Genomic DNA, 14863 nt, shown 5'->3' with positions numbered 1-14863 from the left:
GTCTGTAGGGTATTGCTATATGTTGGAAATTACATAAGTTAGATATTGATAAGCTTCACGTAATGAAATTTACATGGAAAGCAATATAATGTCTTACATACCTGTTCATGCGAAGAGCTTTGCTGCTTTCGATTAGAGGATAGTTGTTTCTTAGACCTTTTCTTGCCAACCAATTCTAGTGCACCCTTTGCCCTCCGATGACTGCGATCAGAGACAGGTTTTCTTTCGATACCCTTCGCTTGGTGAATATTTTCATCATAATCAACAACGTTCACTCCTGACTTGTTGAAGATGATGTTTACGCTTCAGTACAACTTCTCAGAAGTGTCAAGAGAAACATAATTTTCACATATACTGTTTGATGTCATTATCTTGGACTGGTATTCATGAGCTACAACAGACTGATGGTAAATTAACTGCACATTTTCAAGTAACTCCCTTAACGTTTTTCTCATGCATACATAGCCTTCTTCATTTTTCGATGCCAAATCTGCAACATGCATAAATGACCCACACAGTTGTTGGTAACGGGAAACTATGTGACACTTCTCATCAACACCCGATCGACTAACATTATCCATATCCAGCAGTTCAATCTTTGCTTGTCTCCTCCATCTTTGCATTAAATATGACTCAGATATTTCTTGTATCTTCTCTTGATTAAGTGTCTTTAATGCATGATGACATAAAATACCTTTGAATTCATACATTTTGCACGTACATTCAACTTTTTTGTTGTCAACATTATACGTGACATATGCTTCATGTCTTTTCTGATGCTTTTCGTTCTCCCATAAAATATGGTATTTGTACATATTCTCGGTTTGCACGAGTCCTTCTATGTTGCAATTCATGACATGTATAACCTTTTTCTTAATCCATTCAAATACAGTTAGTGTATACAGATCTGCAAGTCACATCGATATTTTCATGCCCAAAGTTACAGGGCGTGTATTGAAGTATTCCACATCTTGTTCAAGCTCATTTTGTCTTAGACCGTTTATAAATAATTCATAGTATTCCATGAAGCGAAACATTGTTAAACATGAATATAGGGTTTTCTTCAGCGTGGCATGCATAGATTCAACTCTTTGTGTGCTTATCATACCTGCATAAAAGTATTGTCTTCCATATGCCAATGCCCACTTCTCTTTTTCTGCATATAAATTTTGTAACCACAGACATTCTTTAAGGTCGTATATCTGAATCATTTTCTCCCAATCTGACATAAAGGTGAGCTCGTCTATGCTATCAAGTACACACCTTGTAAACTTAAATATGTGTCCTATGTTCTTTGCTGCAGTTTGAAAGATATGCCACAAACATAGGCGATGATGTGCATCTGGTCACACATGAAACACTACAGCCGTAATTGCGTGATCACCATCTGTAAGTACAGCTTTAGGTTGCTTCTTATTCATTGCCTGTGTAAATACTCTGAACAACCACTCAAAGCTTTCCTTGGTCTGGTCATACAAAAAAGCGCCACCTAATATACAACTCTGTGAGTGATGGTTCATTCCGACAAACTGCGCAAATGGTCATTGTTCAGTATTAATCTTCACTGTCGTATAAAAAATAAGCACATCATTGAAGCATTCATAATCTACTCTTGACTTTAAATCTACCCAAAACATATTCACAGCATATCCATCTTTATTTAGTTGCATTGCACTAAAGAAACCAGGGTCAATGCTTGATTTCCTCTGTAAGTAATCAACCAAAGAACATATTTCTCAATTCTTCATATTATCTGTCATCTTCTTTCTCAAGTGGTTTCTTAAATCCATAAGTGTGAATGACACATTCTTGTGACCACCATCTATGTGAGCAAACAAATTATATATCATCTTTGGTGCAATGTGGACGCTATCAGCTATTTCAGTCATTGCAGCATGCACTACAGTTACTTTACGATGTGACCTTAGCATAGGAATCATAAATGAAGCAGATAAATCATGATTATGATTAATGATTAAAGTACGAACTATATATTTCTCATTCGAAAGTCTTCTTAACACCATTCTCGCTGGACATCTACATATTGATTCTGACATGCCTCTTGTTGAATTTTCAATTGATTTCTTCCAACCTTCCTTAGAACAAACATATATCTTTCTCACCACGACACCCTGTGCATTTTTTGACCAAGAAAACCTTCTAACATTAAAGCCAAATTTGAAGGCATAATCATTGTAACATTTATATGCAACATCCTCAGTATTAAACTGCATTTCTTTTACGGGAATAGAGTCAGGTGTACTATCATGTACATTCCCAGTGCCTATACCTTTATCAAGTGTACTGTAAGGATCGTCTACCTCATTATCGAATTGCATTTCTTCTGCTGGAACATTCAAGTCAAGAGTGAATCCAATGCCTGCACCCTTGTTATCATGTGCATCATTAGTGCACATGTTCACTTCTTCATGTACATCATTAATACATATGTTCACTTCTCCATATCTTTCAAATGATTGAAATAGATCATCTTCATTACAACCAGACGATAAGCTCACCACTGTTATAAGCAAGATATCAATTTGCGTTAGCAAGCCCATACGTTTACTATGATTTATTCAGGATGCATATAACAACGGATACCGATAAGGTTAAGCAAGTCAAAGAAATGATTTAATAAATCGCAATATAAAAGCAACTACGGTTTGTTATTTGCTTATACTATGCATCGAGTTGTTACTTATCATGCCAATAAAAGAAACGACATGTCGTACATGTGTGTTGACGATAACGCTTTAATCATATCTACAATGCTGTGAAGCGAGTTCTATAGAAATCGCTTCACAAGCAGCGATTTGAATAAAAAAATCGCCATAGTAAGCGCGTAAAAATGTATTTCTGCACACACACATTTTAAAAGGCTTTATACAAATATCTTATAAATATATACTACAAAACACATAATATCTTACAAATCGATATACATATCACATAATATATTACAAATCGATACAATAATTCAACATAATACCTTACAAATCGACACTACAAAATACATAATATCTTACAAATCGATAAATATATCGCAAAATATATTACAAATCGATACAGAAATTCTGCATAATAGCAAATAAATCGATATTAAAAAATAAAACAATATCTCACAAATCGATAGTATGTTACTAAAACCGTGATTTGAGATACAATGTATATACTAAGTGAATAGAGGATACCGGATGGGGTAGAGGCCCTTCCTTGCATTTGTAAACAAGCATTCTTGTCAACAGGTCCCAACGTCTTATAAATATCGATAAGTTTCCAACCATCAAAAGGACAAGATCCACCTGCAATAACAAAACAACGCTTTAATGGCTCTCAAGACGACATACGTTCTTCAACGATAGCACGATGACATGGAAAGGTACTCACGACGCCTTAATGACACTGGTTGGGATGTTTGTGCATCATTGCTTTCTTCCATAATCCTAACGACAACGAAAAAGAAGAGAAGACTGTAAAAAGAGATGGCCGACAAATTCGCCTATGACGCCCATCAATGATCGAACCAGTCGATCGCGAACACAAAAATATTTTGTAACACAAGGCAGAAAGGAGAAGGCGACAATGTGTTATAAAACAGGCTAAAAAACAAGGCGAGAACCTCGACTCAAGACGACGGTAAAATTTGCGTTGTCAAAGGGAGCTCTTGTTACAGCAGATGACACAAAAGTTTACTGCTTAGGGCAAAAATGAAACGTTTGGACTTTGAAGAGTTAACATCATACTTTTGGGATGGACTTTTTTTGTCTTTTTCTCGAACCGTCGTGTCATTTCTTTTGAATGGAGGATATCCTTGTAATTTTCTTGAACCGTTGTTTCATGGTGAGCATAGCAGGAAAGGGTACTTAAGTCTTTGCAACCGCACCAGATTTTGATGCTAAGTGATGCCGACACACACGGGGATACGAGCTCCACGAGCTCTTATACGTGGCGCTCATTGGGACCCGAACACGAGATGTAGCTAACGGCCGTCTTCGGAGGAGAACACATGCCACCCTCTCCATCACCATGATGCAAACATGAGCTCCCTTTTTCCCGCAAAAAGAGAAGCACAAAACTCTTCTTCCATTACACAAACGCCTCTTTAAGGGGGCAACCTACCCAATAAGTCCATTAGACCGACTCACCAAAGCTTTACCAGGCCTTTCACAATTATCTAACAATCAACCACCCTAGAGCCCCAAGGGGGGTTGGCATAGTGGGGTGGGGCTTTGGCTGCTAAACAGTCAGTCGAGGTTTGATTCCTATGGGCATCGCTTCTCTGCACAAGCCAACGCTTAGCATAGGTCCCAAGGGCAAGAGTCCTAGTCTTGGAGTTTTAAGTTTCTGGTACAACAACCTTAGGTATGACAGGCTGAGCCAGCACAACTAAGTCTTCATGCCGGGTGTAGTTTCTTCTCATCATAAATAATAAAAAAAAAACACCCTAGAGGGTCAAGCTGAATTCAGCATTAGATATTTAACCTGGCTTAAACAATTTGAAAATAAACTATAAATGGGAGTTAGGACATAGGTACTATGTGTTTTGTCTTCCAATGACAACCCTTTTGGACTTGCTTGGGGTGCCTGGTTCTTATCATGTCAGATTTTAGTTCATGGTAGGTCTCCAAGTCATTCTGTGTGCGTTAGAGAGAGAGAGAGAGAGAGAGAGAGAGAGGTAATAGATGTGTTCAGATGCAGTAGAGTGAAAGGCAAGACGCAGAAAGGGGACAAGATAAAAAAGAAAAAAAGGAATAATAAAAGAGTATAAATGAAGTCAGGTGGTGAAAAGGACAAGTTGGAGGAAGGTAAAGGTGCTATCAATATGAACAACCACTTCGGTGCCTTGTCGCTTCCTCATTGCTTTTTTACTTAAAGTTTTGATAAAAGGGGTTCTTAATTAATTAGTTTTTTAATAGTAATCTTTATTTATGTCAAAATAAACCAAATTTTATAGTATCTCAAATAACTTGTCCATGCAAAATTTTATCAAATTTACTAATAACTTAACCAAACGGCACATCCTATTGAATCCTTTTGTTTGAAGACCTAAACAATTGACCAACATAAATTCAAGGTTAGGGTTAGCTAAAGGTTGATTTGCTTCATTTCTTAACATGGATTGTTTAACCGATCTTTATAACTTTTTGGTATATAGACTAAAGTCTTCACCTTAGTGCACTCATGGATCGGATCAGATTCGAATTCAACCAGGATTGGTCGGTCCATCACAGAACCACAGGAAAGATAGAGCTTATGTGACAATTGGAACAAATAATGAATGGCATGAACCAGAATCAAAATTTCAGATAGTCAGTGTAGTACTGAGATTACGACCTTCCCAGATCCGATCCATGTAGCACAAGCTTCATATGCTCCAAATCCAATAGCCCTTCAATGAAAACGACTAAACTACCCCTGGGGTCCTGCACCCTATTTCCAACTCTTTCATAACTCTACCTCGGGAGTCGGGCTATGGGTAAAGAAATGAAGAAACTCTTTTTTGTGGTTATGGGTTGCACACCAAAGGGGGCTCCACTTGTTTGGTAGGCACTGTTAGTGCACATTACCTTGTGTGGGGACGTTGCAAGTTCAAATCCCAATGGTATGATATATAACTGGGCCTAACACCAGCTTGCCTATCAAAAAAAAAGGAAAAAAAGAGAAGGGTTGCACCCTCTTGATTGAACAAATGACATGAGAATAAATTTCATGGTGACCTGAGCTCAATCACTTTTCCAAAATATAGCAGGTCCCTCTTCTCTAAACCATATCCCTTAACAAAACTTCATTTATCTCCTCCAACTTCTTTTAAGTACTTAAAAATTTCACTTCCATCAGTTCTAACTTCTAAGTAGCTAGACTTGTCCAGCTATACAACCATACCAAGTCTCAGGCTCAGTTTTGGAGCTTTGCATCAAGATGGAAACACCATTTCCATGTGTTGCCAAAATATGGTTTTGCCAAAGTATTTCTTATAACTAGGGTTAAAATGTGGTGTTGGGGCTGCCAACTCCATCCCCAATACACCTCCGATTCAAGCCTCCCAAACTATAGCCTTATAGTCCATTGAGTTCGAATCCGACACCATGGATGTCGCAAATTTGGCTCGATCTGACAGCCAAGTAAAGTTCCATCTTTGGATAAATGATTTCAATGAACTCAAACGACTATTCACTAAGTTAAGCTCAAACCAATGCCCCAAAGGATGTTGGTGTAGTGGGGTGGAGCCTTGGCTGCTAAGCGTGCAGTCAATGTTCGATTCTCATGGGCATCGCCCCTCTGTGCAAGCCAACGATAGCATAGACCCCAGGGACAGGGGTATTAGCCTAGGAGTTTTACGCTGCCGGTATGATGACCGTAGGTATGGCAGGCTGAGGCAGCGCGATCAGGTCTTCGTGCCAGGTGCGGTTTCTTTAGGTTAGAAACCTAAAAAAAAAAGTTCAAACCATTTCACTCGGGTGATCTCTTGAACTTGACCATGCAAGACATGTTTTGAAGACTTGTTCCACTTCTAGGCTCTAAATAAGCCAACAAGGCTCAAGTTAGTCAACCTTTCCCTGTTCCCCTTCACTTCTTATCAGAGCCCATTAGACTCGATCTCGCACTGGGCTCATGGGCAGTTTAATTAATGGCCATAAAATCGTTTACTAATGGTGCAGGTTACAACTCTCCAAAATGACCAACGTATCCCTGTACTGAAGAAGATATGCAAGGTTTTCACAGAAACTGTAAGGGCAATACATGTCACCAAAAAAGGCATTTTTTTTTTGCAGAGAAAAAAAAAGGCAGCAACATATAATCAGACTTTGTAAGGCGAAAAGAAAAAGTGAATTAATTTATTATTTTCTTTTTTTTTAATTCCGCCGAAAAGGTAAATAAAAGAGAGAGAGAGAGAGAGAGAGAGAGAGAGAGAGAGAGGGTTCAAAAGGGGAGAGAGAGGGGAGTGGGGGGACGCGTCGATGGCTCTAGAGAGCTACGGTTTCCCTTTCGGTTTTCATCTCTTGGTGTGTTTGCCCTGGTCTTAAGGAGAACCCGGTTTCTTACCTCTCTCTCTCTCTCTCTTCTCGGGCATTTTGATGGCGGAAACGTCGGGCATTCAGATGAAAACCCTAGAATCTCTCCCTTATTTATACATCCACGAGTCCTTTCCCTGGCTTCTCTTCCACCATTGAAGGACACCATCCCACAAAGAAAAAGCAGAGAAGGAAAAGAAAAAAAAAAGCAGCCAAACCGCCCCTTCTTCCCTTGCAAACAACCCTAGTCACTCAAGGTATCTCTCTCTTCTTTCTCTCTCTACAGCAAGGGTATTTTAGTCATTTGTGATATACTTTGGGTTGTGTTAGTTCAGAGTGGTGGCTTAATGAAGGTTTTTTTGTAGTTGGGTCACGTGCGACGTTGTGCATTCAAAGGCTTATTTGATCATTATGCCCCTGAGAAATAGGAAAATGTCGTTGTCGTCCATCCCCTGCTTGTGAAGTGTACAGGTGAGGGTGGTGCGGTGTTAAAAAGGAGAGGTTTGTGGTTTGAGAACCTGTCGACCGTCCATCTTAGAGTTGGTAAGATGGACGGCTAGGGTGTACTCTTTCATGCATTGTCGGGGGGGGGGGGGGGGGGTGCTGGGGGTCGGCTATCCTAGAGCTTGGAGGGAGGTGGGCTCTGATGGGTCGAGCCTAGTTTTTGCTCAGCTCGGCCTGTTTGCTTGTAAATTTGGCCTAACCTGCTGGTACGGGCTGGGCTGGATTCTATGCTAAGCTTGGCCATGCCGTGCTCTAGGCAAAAGAGAATGTGAGCCCATTTGGTACATCGAGCTCATCTACTTGGCCATATTCCATCATTTTTTTCCCAAGTTTGATTTTCACGTTATTTTCCAAATGATGCATTTAGAGCTATTTTTCTTGTTTTATTTTAACGTTATTTTTAACTCTGACGTAGATTTTCTCAGTTAAGCATTTAAACGTTATTTTTAAAACTTTCTCTCTATTGTCCATTTATATCCACTCTTCTTCCAAGAACGTCTAGTTGGTATCTTCATATTTTATTACTTTTCCTTTTTTTTGTGCATTTTGCCTTTTTCTTCGTTGAGAGTAGCAGGAGCCAAATTGTTGTTTTTGCATGTTTACATATATATATATATATATATCCGGTTAAAGAACATTTCCTTAAATTGTATATTTTTTTTCTTGTTGATTTTTTGGTTTTTGGTGACCACTACTTTTTTCATACGTAGCGTCGTACAGAGGTTGGTACACATCATCATATCAGCCGTTGATCTCGTGAGGGTGGAAGGTGGATGTCCTTCTCAATTTACGGGGGTAGTTGGAGTGTTATAGGTACACCAACCTATCCGTTGAGGTGTGCCATCAATCTAACAAGATGAGCGGTGCACAGTCGTTGTCATATTACCATATTGTTTGAAGTTTTTCCCTTCTCTCTGTTTTTCTTTTTTTTTCGTCATTTGTTTATTTTGCTTTTAGTATCTTGTCGTTTTAGATCAGGTTAGGTCCACTTGGATGGGTCTCGGGTTCCAATCCCACTAGGGGCCAAAGGATTAGATGAACCGACGCCAAGCCCAACAAATGGGTAGATGATGATGTGGGGCCCACTCAACAGTCTTTGTGAGATGGACAGTTATTGTGCTTGCCCTAGGACTGTTTGTTGGTCGGACCTGGACCAGACCCAGTCAGATATGAGCCAGATCCGAATGCACCGCCACCTTAGGGTGCCTTTACAGCAGTCTCAAATATCTGAAACATTTCCCAAATATTGAGTTTTTATCATGTTTTTAAAAGCCCATACACTCAAAAAAGCTAGTTTGAAAGCACAGTGTTATTTTCGCGATATAAATGTTTTTATCATTTTGCATCTTTTTTTTTTTTTATATATTTGTATGGATTTTTTGTGATTTTAAATTATATATATGCCAGTACCTCCTAAAATTTCCTCAAAAAGGAAAAAACATCATTAATTTTCCTTCACCAAGAAAATCGCATATTGTGACCAACGGCGGCTCAGCTTGTCTGGCAGGAGCAGTTAGTGCACGTCACCCTTGTGTTGGGACCTTGCAAGTTCGAATCCCACTGGTATGGTTGTATAACTGGTAGGGGTCTGCCTAACCTCTGAAACAAAAAGAAAATGCCAAACTGTGCCATTGAGGGCTCAGCACGTCTGGTAGGGATGACTTGTGACCGTCACCAAGCTTAAGGGACATCACAAGTTCGAAGCTGATAGGTGCGCGTCCTTTGCCATGAGGCCACGTACTCGTTGGTCGGCAAACGAGAACCGGGATTTTTACACCAATGATCTTGCAAGTGAATGAAGTGGTTTTTCTCGGTTATTCAAAAAAGAAAATCCCAATTCCAAGAACTGCAACCACGGTAAGGGCATTAAGATGAAGACACCTGATCAAACCCTGCTGGCTTGCAGGTGTGTCTGCAGCTTTATCGCGGATGCGTCACATAAGTCAGGGTGGTTGTGTTCTCATCCGGGGCCGGGGGCCCGGGGCCGGGGCCGGGCCTATTAAGTAACCCAGTTCTTGGTGAAGGTTTTCTCATTATGAATGAGTTGATTAGATGTTGAGAGGTTGGAACTTTTTTGGACCTTGGTTGGGATCCTTTTCTATGCTTGTTTGTTTCATTCCTATGGAATGACGAGAGTTTTTAATGGGAAAAGGGGCACATATTTCTAAAAAATCCTGTCAGCTCAGTTTTTTCACGAGAATATTTTCATATAGGAGAAGTGTGAAAGGTTTCACACGTGAAAAGTGGTAAGTGGTGGGAAAAACTAAGGCCTATTTGTGTTAGCATAACACTTGATTTGATGTTCATGATGGAAAATGAAAAGAAAAGAATTGCCAGCTCATTCTTATGAAAGTTGCATCAGTCCAATTTTCACTTGATTCTTGCTGAGACAATCCCACATGGGTTATATGTTATTTGGTGGTCTGAATTTGATTATTATTGTGTAGTAGGAGGAAAATCTGATTTTTGCCAGAAAATGTTTTGAAAAAAGATTGGTATTTAAAAAATATAAATATAACAAACTATATAGTAAGCATATTGATAACTTGTACAATTTGCAAAAATTTTTGACACTGTTTTACTGCATTACAGAATGTTTAAATTGTGGAATTTTACTTGAAATACATATTAAGTACTCGAGTAAGTTTGGGTCTAGTAAAATATCTGGTAAAAAATCATAATCTGGTTTAGATGTTATTTGGGTTGAGTCTGGGTGGTATTTTGTGGTCGAGTCTCCGACCCATTGTCAGTAAAAATTTGTCACTTTTACCTGAACTTGCCCAGTTGGGGTGCAAACGGATCAGATATAGTAGGATATTTGATCCAAATTAGAGGCAATTTTCAAGCCTTTCTGCTCAAGGCTATGTCACAGGGGCACACTGTCCCCCATGAGAAGAGTGGACACAAATATGGCTATTTTAATATTATTTTAAATAATTTTAAGTGTTATTTCAATAAACAAACTATTTTTTAATATTAAAGTACCAAAAAAATTTCAAACTTGTGTGTCGAATCCGTTTCAAGCACGTGTCTTTGTGACAGGCTCAAGGCATCTGTGTTGAAATGAACCCTTTTTTAGTGTCACCAGCTCAAGCATTGCAAGTCTACATGATCTCAAGGGCTGTTCTGTGGCTTGGATTAAGCTTCATACTAAGCAGGAATCCAGGGAGCGGCTACCTACCATGGCTAGGTGCCATAGCCAATCACATGACAGCATTTCATGTGGGGCTTGCACTCTGTAACTGTGGGCTCCATGCAATGCTGTCATGTGATTGGCTATGGCACTTAGCCATGTCACTTAACCTCTCTTTTGATCTCAACTCCAAATGTGAGCCATCGGATCCCAAGCATCTGGTGGTGTTGAGTAATTGTATTTGTACGTACGGTCTTTGTTTTCTTCATCATAATAGTATCTGCACTGTGTGCACCAAGCATATGTGAAGTATAGTCAAGCCTCATTGAAGAGTATGTGGGACTTGACCTAGAGCGTTGGTGAGCTCGTTATTAGTAGCCCTACACACCCACCAACCAAGTGTCTACTAGCTTAAAGCCTTTTTGTGGTGGCCTTGCAAGTGGTTGGGCTCGGTTCCCTTGTATGTCCAATCCATCCTTGAATAGATCCTTGGAAGGTTTAGGCCAAGTTCAAACCAGTGTATCATAGCAGGTTTGGGGATTTGGCTGGGTATGGTTTGGTATAAAAAATGACAACCATTTTGGCTCAAGGCTAGAGGCAATGCCACACTCATTATCAAGATTTTCTTGGTGTGTAAAAATCTCATTATGAAAAAAAACTTAATTTCTCGGGAAAACAATCATGTACATATAACATTTTACAAATAAAAGAAAACTTTAAAAAAAAGATAAAAGCCAATAAATTATTTTTAAGATACTGCAATATTCTTAAATATCACTGATGTTTGTGACTATGTTTAGAGATACCAGAGCGAACCAACTGGTGGAACCTACTAAACCAACTTGATAAGGAAAAACTAATAATGTCCTCTTATTTGGTTAGGTCTAAATTCTATTATTAATTTTTTTGACGACGGGAAACCCTCGCCGAAGTAAGGAAAACCCTGGGTGGAGCCCCACAACCATCCTGCCTTATGTGGCCCACCTCAGAAAGCTATGGACACACCCATGGGCCAATGGAGTTTGGGTCTAAATCCTATTATTATCGTGTCAAGTTTGGTGAAATGCTTTAGATACAAAATTCTTGACCATTCTTGTGAGATTTTCATATTTTTGGAGTTTTTATGGTTTATATCTTGGCAAAAAATAAACAAATTTAAATATAATAAGGATAATAAAAAACTAAAAACTAAATATATGTCAACATAAATGAACAATTTTCCCAATGTTATCATTATCAGTATCAACCCTGAATAGTTTGGCCACCGATTAAGCTACATCGGCCGATATTGATACTCAAGTGAATCGTTCTGTATCAGCCAGAAAATAATAAAAAAACATTACGTGTCAATCATAACGTGACACGTGTTAAAAATATTTTTAGTAATTTTTTGCATATATTAAAAAATAGCCGATTCACCCCTGAATCATATTGATTTTCTGCGGATACGCACCTATGCTGAAAACATTGAATTTGCCTGAGGGTTTTGCTTATAAAAACAGAAAATATCGTTAAAAATATGATATTTACATCAAAATTACATTAGTGCATTATTTTTCAAAATATCATTAGATGTTAGACGTGTAAAAACGGTGGCAAGAATAAGATGTCACGATATTTTGAAGCAACATTAAATTTTAAAAATATATATATATCATGATATTTGTACCACTAGTTAGGCAGGCTCTTTCTAAACCAGGCCCACAAGGATCTGATTATGGAATATGGAAGAAAGTTCATGAGGATACGAAAGTCGATATTCGAATCATGTAAGGGCATTAACGGAAATAACATCCTTGTAACTCCCTCCAGAACGCCTGAGGCGCGCGTTTGGTTTGAATTCAAATAACGGAAAAGACATTGATTTCAGGGACTTGAAAACGAACCCTTCTCTCTTCCGAGGACTTGAGAATTTTCAGCTTCTGTTTTCCTTCTGACTCGCAGAAAGAGAAAAAGCGATTTCATTGGCGAGGGCAGAGATAGGATGGAAGCTTCCGTGTCTCTCCAGCGAGACGAGGAGGAATCGGAGAGTGCCGCAGAGTTCTTTGCTCAGATCGACAGCTTGCTGGACTTCTCCGATGTCGAGGCCGGCATTCCCGACGACGGGAGCGACGGGTCATGGGCTTCAGATGTTGCTGGTGGGATGTGCTCGCAATTGACGATCGGGAGCTCCGATGGGAAGGATTCCGGCGACCTCTGCGTCCCTGTAAGTCCCTCCCTCTCCTCAAGTGCTCTCTCTTTTTCCCCGCTTGGCTGTTGGAAATTGGCTATCATTGTTACGTGATAGTTGGTTGTTTCATAGAAATTTGGGGTTTGTTGAATTTGAATTTCCAGGCATGAGGAAACCGAAGCCTATTATGTTTGGATTTGGTGAGGAATCAATTCTGTGGAATTGTTTTCCCAGCACAGGGGCAATTTGTGCTGTTTGGACCAATGTTATCAGTATCAAGTTATCAGCCGATACGCATAGTATCGGCAGAATTTCGATATGCTGCAGGCCTGAATTGGTTATTTTTAATAAATGTGAAAAATACAAAAAAATAATTTTAATATTATTTAAAATTGTTTTAATGTGTTAACACGTGTCACGTTATGATTGACACAATAATGTTTTATTATTTTTTAGGCCGTCGATTCAGTTGAGTATCGGTTTCGGCAGATACAGCTGAATCGGTGGCCGAACGATTCAGGGCCGATACCGATACTGACAACATTGGTTTGGACAGTCCAAACGCGTCCTAAACGCTGAGTTGGTTAGCTCCATGGTTGCAAAAGTTTAAAGCAGCAATTCTAGTGAGAAAAATGAAAAAGAAACTTTTGTTTTCATTGGAAAAATAAATAAATTCATAAAATAGAAAATTATAGTTTAGAAGTTTTAAAAATAAGAAAATAGGTAAAATTAAAAAAAAAACCCATTTTTCTGAGATATAGCCAAGAAAAAAAATACATGGTATCACGATAAAATTTCCATGAAAATATCAGGATATCTACAAAATATTACTGTATTTTAAACATATAAAATGGTCGGGAGCATGCAAAGCTGAGCTAAATCAACCAGCGGCGCAAAACTGTGCCAACTGATTCGCTTGCCAGTCCTCACTTCAGTTAGACTATGAACAAACAATGAATCCATGACTAGGAACCATTTTCTCAATGCTATAGATCCATTCTTCCAGTTGGCTGTTTGGGGTTTTTGGTTACTGTGGTAAAAGCATGATAAAGAAGTCTTCAGTAACTCACTGTTTGGTTCACAGAGTGAAGAAGAGGCAGCTCAGCTGGAATGGCTTTCCATCTTCATCGAGGACTCCTTTTCACGGCCGTCTTTAGAGCTCTCTCTCACGGGAATACTGCCCCCCGAATCGAAACCTGCCGAGTTTCTAACATCCAGCCCAACTTCCGTCCTCGAACCTGCAGTCCCAACATGCCCGAAGTTCTGCGTCCGACCACGAACCAGACGATCCAGACGCCCAGCCACTGCAGTTCCATGGACTGGCCTCCCTATCATTTCCGAGAAGCCAACAGAGAACTCGTCGGCGGCAAAGAGGAAATGGCCAGAAAGTGAAAGGAAGTGTACTCATTGCTCTATAGAAAAGACCCCTCAGTGGAGAACGGGTCCAATGGGACCAAAGACCTTGTGCAATGCATGTGGAGTTCGATACAAATCCGGCAGGCTGTTGCCGGAGTACCGGCCAGCTGCGAGCCCGACTTTCGTGCCATGGAAGCACTCAAATTCACATAGGAAGGTGATGGAGATGAGGATCAAGAAGTCAAGGATAGGAGAAGATGGCGCTGATGGTGGTGGCTGGAAGATGAGAAGGTGGTGATGGAGTGGTTTTGTTTCTCATGATGTGTCATTTTTGGTTGTACAAAACGAGTGTTAGAGAGACGATAGAGAGGAGTAGAAATTTTGGTGTGCTCTTCCTTTAGTATTTCCGCTTTAACTAATTTGAATTTTGATGGTTTGTCATGTATGTCCATTCATTTTTTGCAAAGGCTGGATTGTTGCAAGTGGTGGACCCTTAAAAGGACAGGTCCTGTACCCAAATGGGTCTGATGGACTTATCAACTTGAGCTTGCAGGATTATATTCATTAGAATCCCAGTTATTTCTGTATCTCTAGCATGGATCCCATTTGAGAATTGGGACCATGATCCAATTGAGGTGGTTCATGCGTAATTTTGTAAAACAGGGCAACACCCAGATGGGTTCA

General features: G+C 39.6%; 1 pseudogene; it reads left to right on the top strand.

The window, feature by feature from the left end:
* The first annotated feature begins 12637 nt into the window (after positions 1-12637).
* Positions 12638-14477, top strand: LOC149834366 (GATA transcription factor 4 pseudogene; annotated as a pseudogene).
* The last annotated feature ends 386 nt before the right edge of the window (positions 14478-14863 follow it).

The sequence above is a fragment of the Nuphar pumila genome, chromosome 6 (genome assembly GCF_984573655.1).
Source record: "Nuphar pumila chromosome 6, dmNupPumi1.hap1.1, whole genome shotgun sequence".
Lineage (NCBI taxonomy): Eukaryota > Viridiplantae > Streptophyta > Magnoliopsida > Nymphaeales > Nymphaeaceae > Nuphar > Nuphar pumila.
The sequence above is the reverse complement of the archived record's forward strand: the minus strand, read 5'-3'. Positions and strand labels throughout refer to the sequence as shown.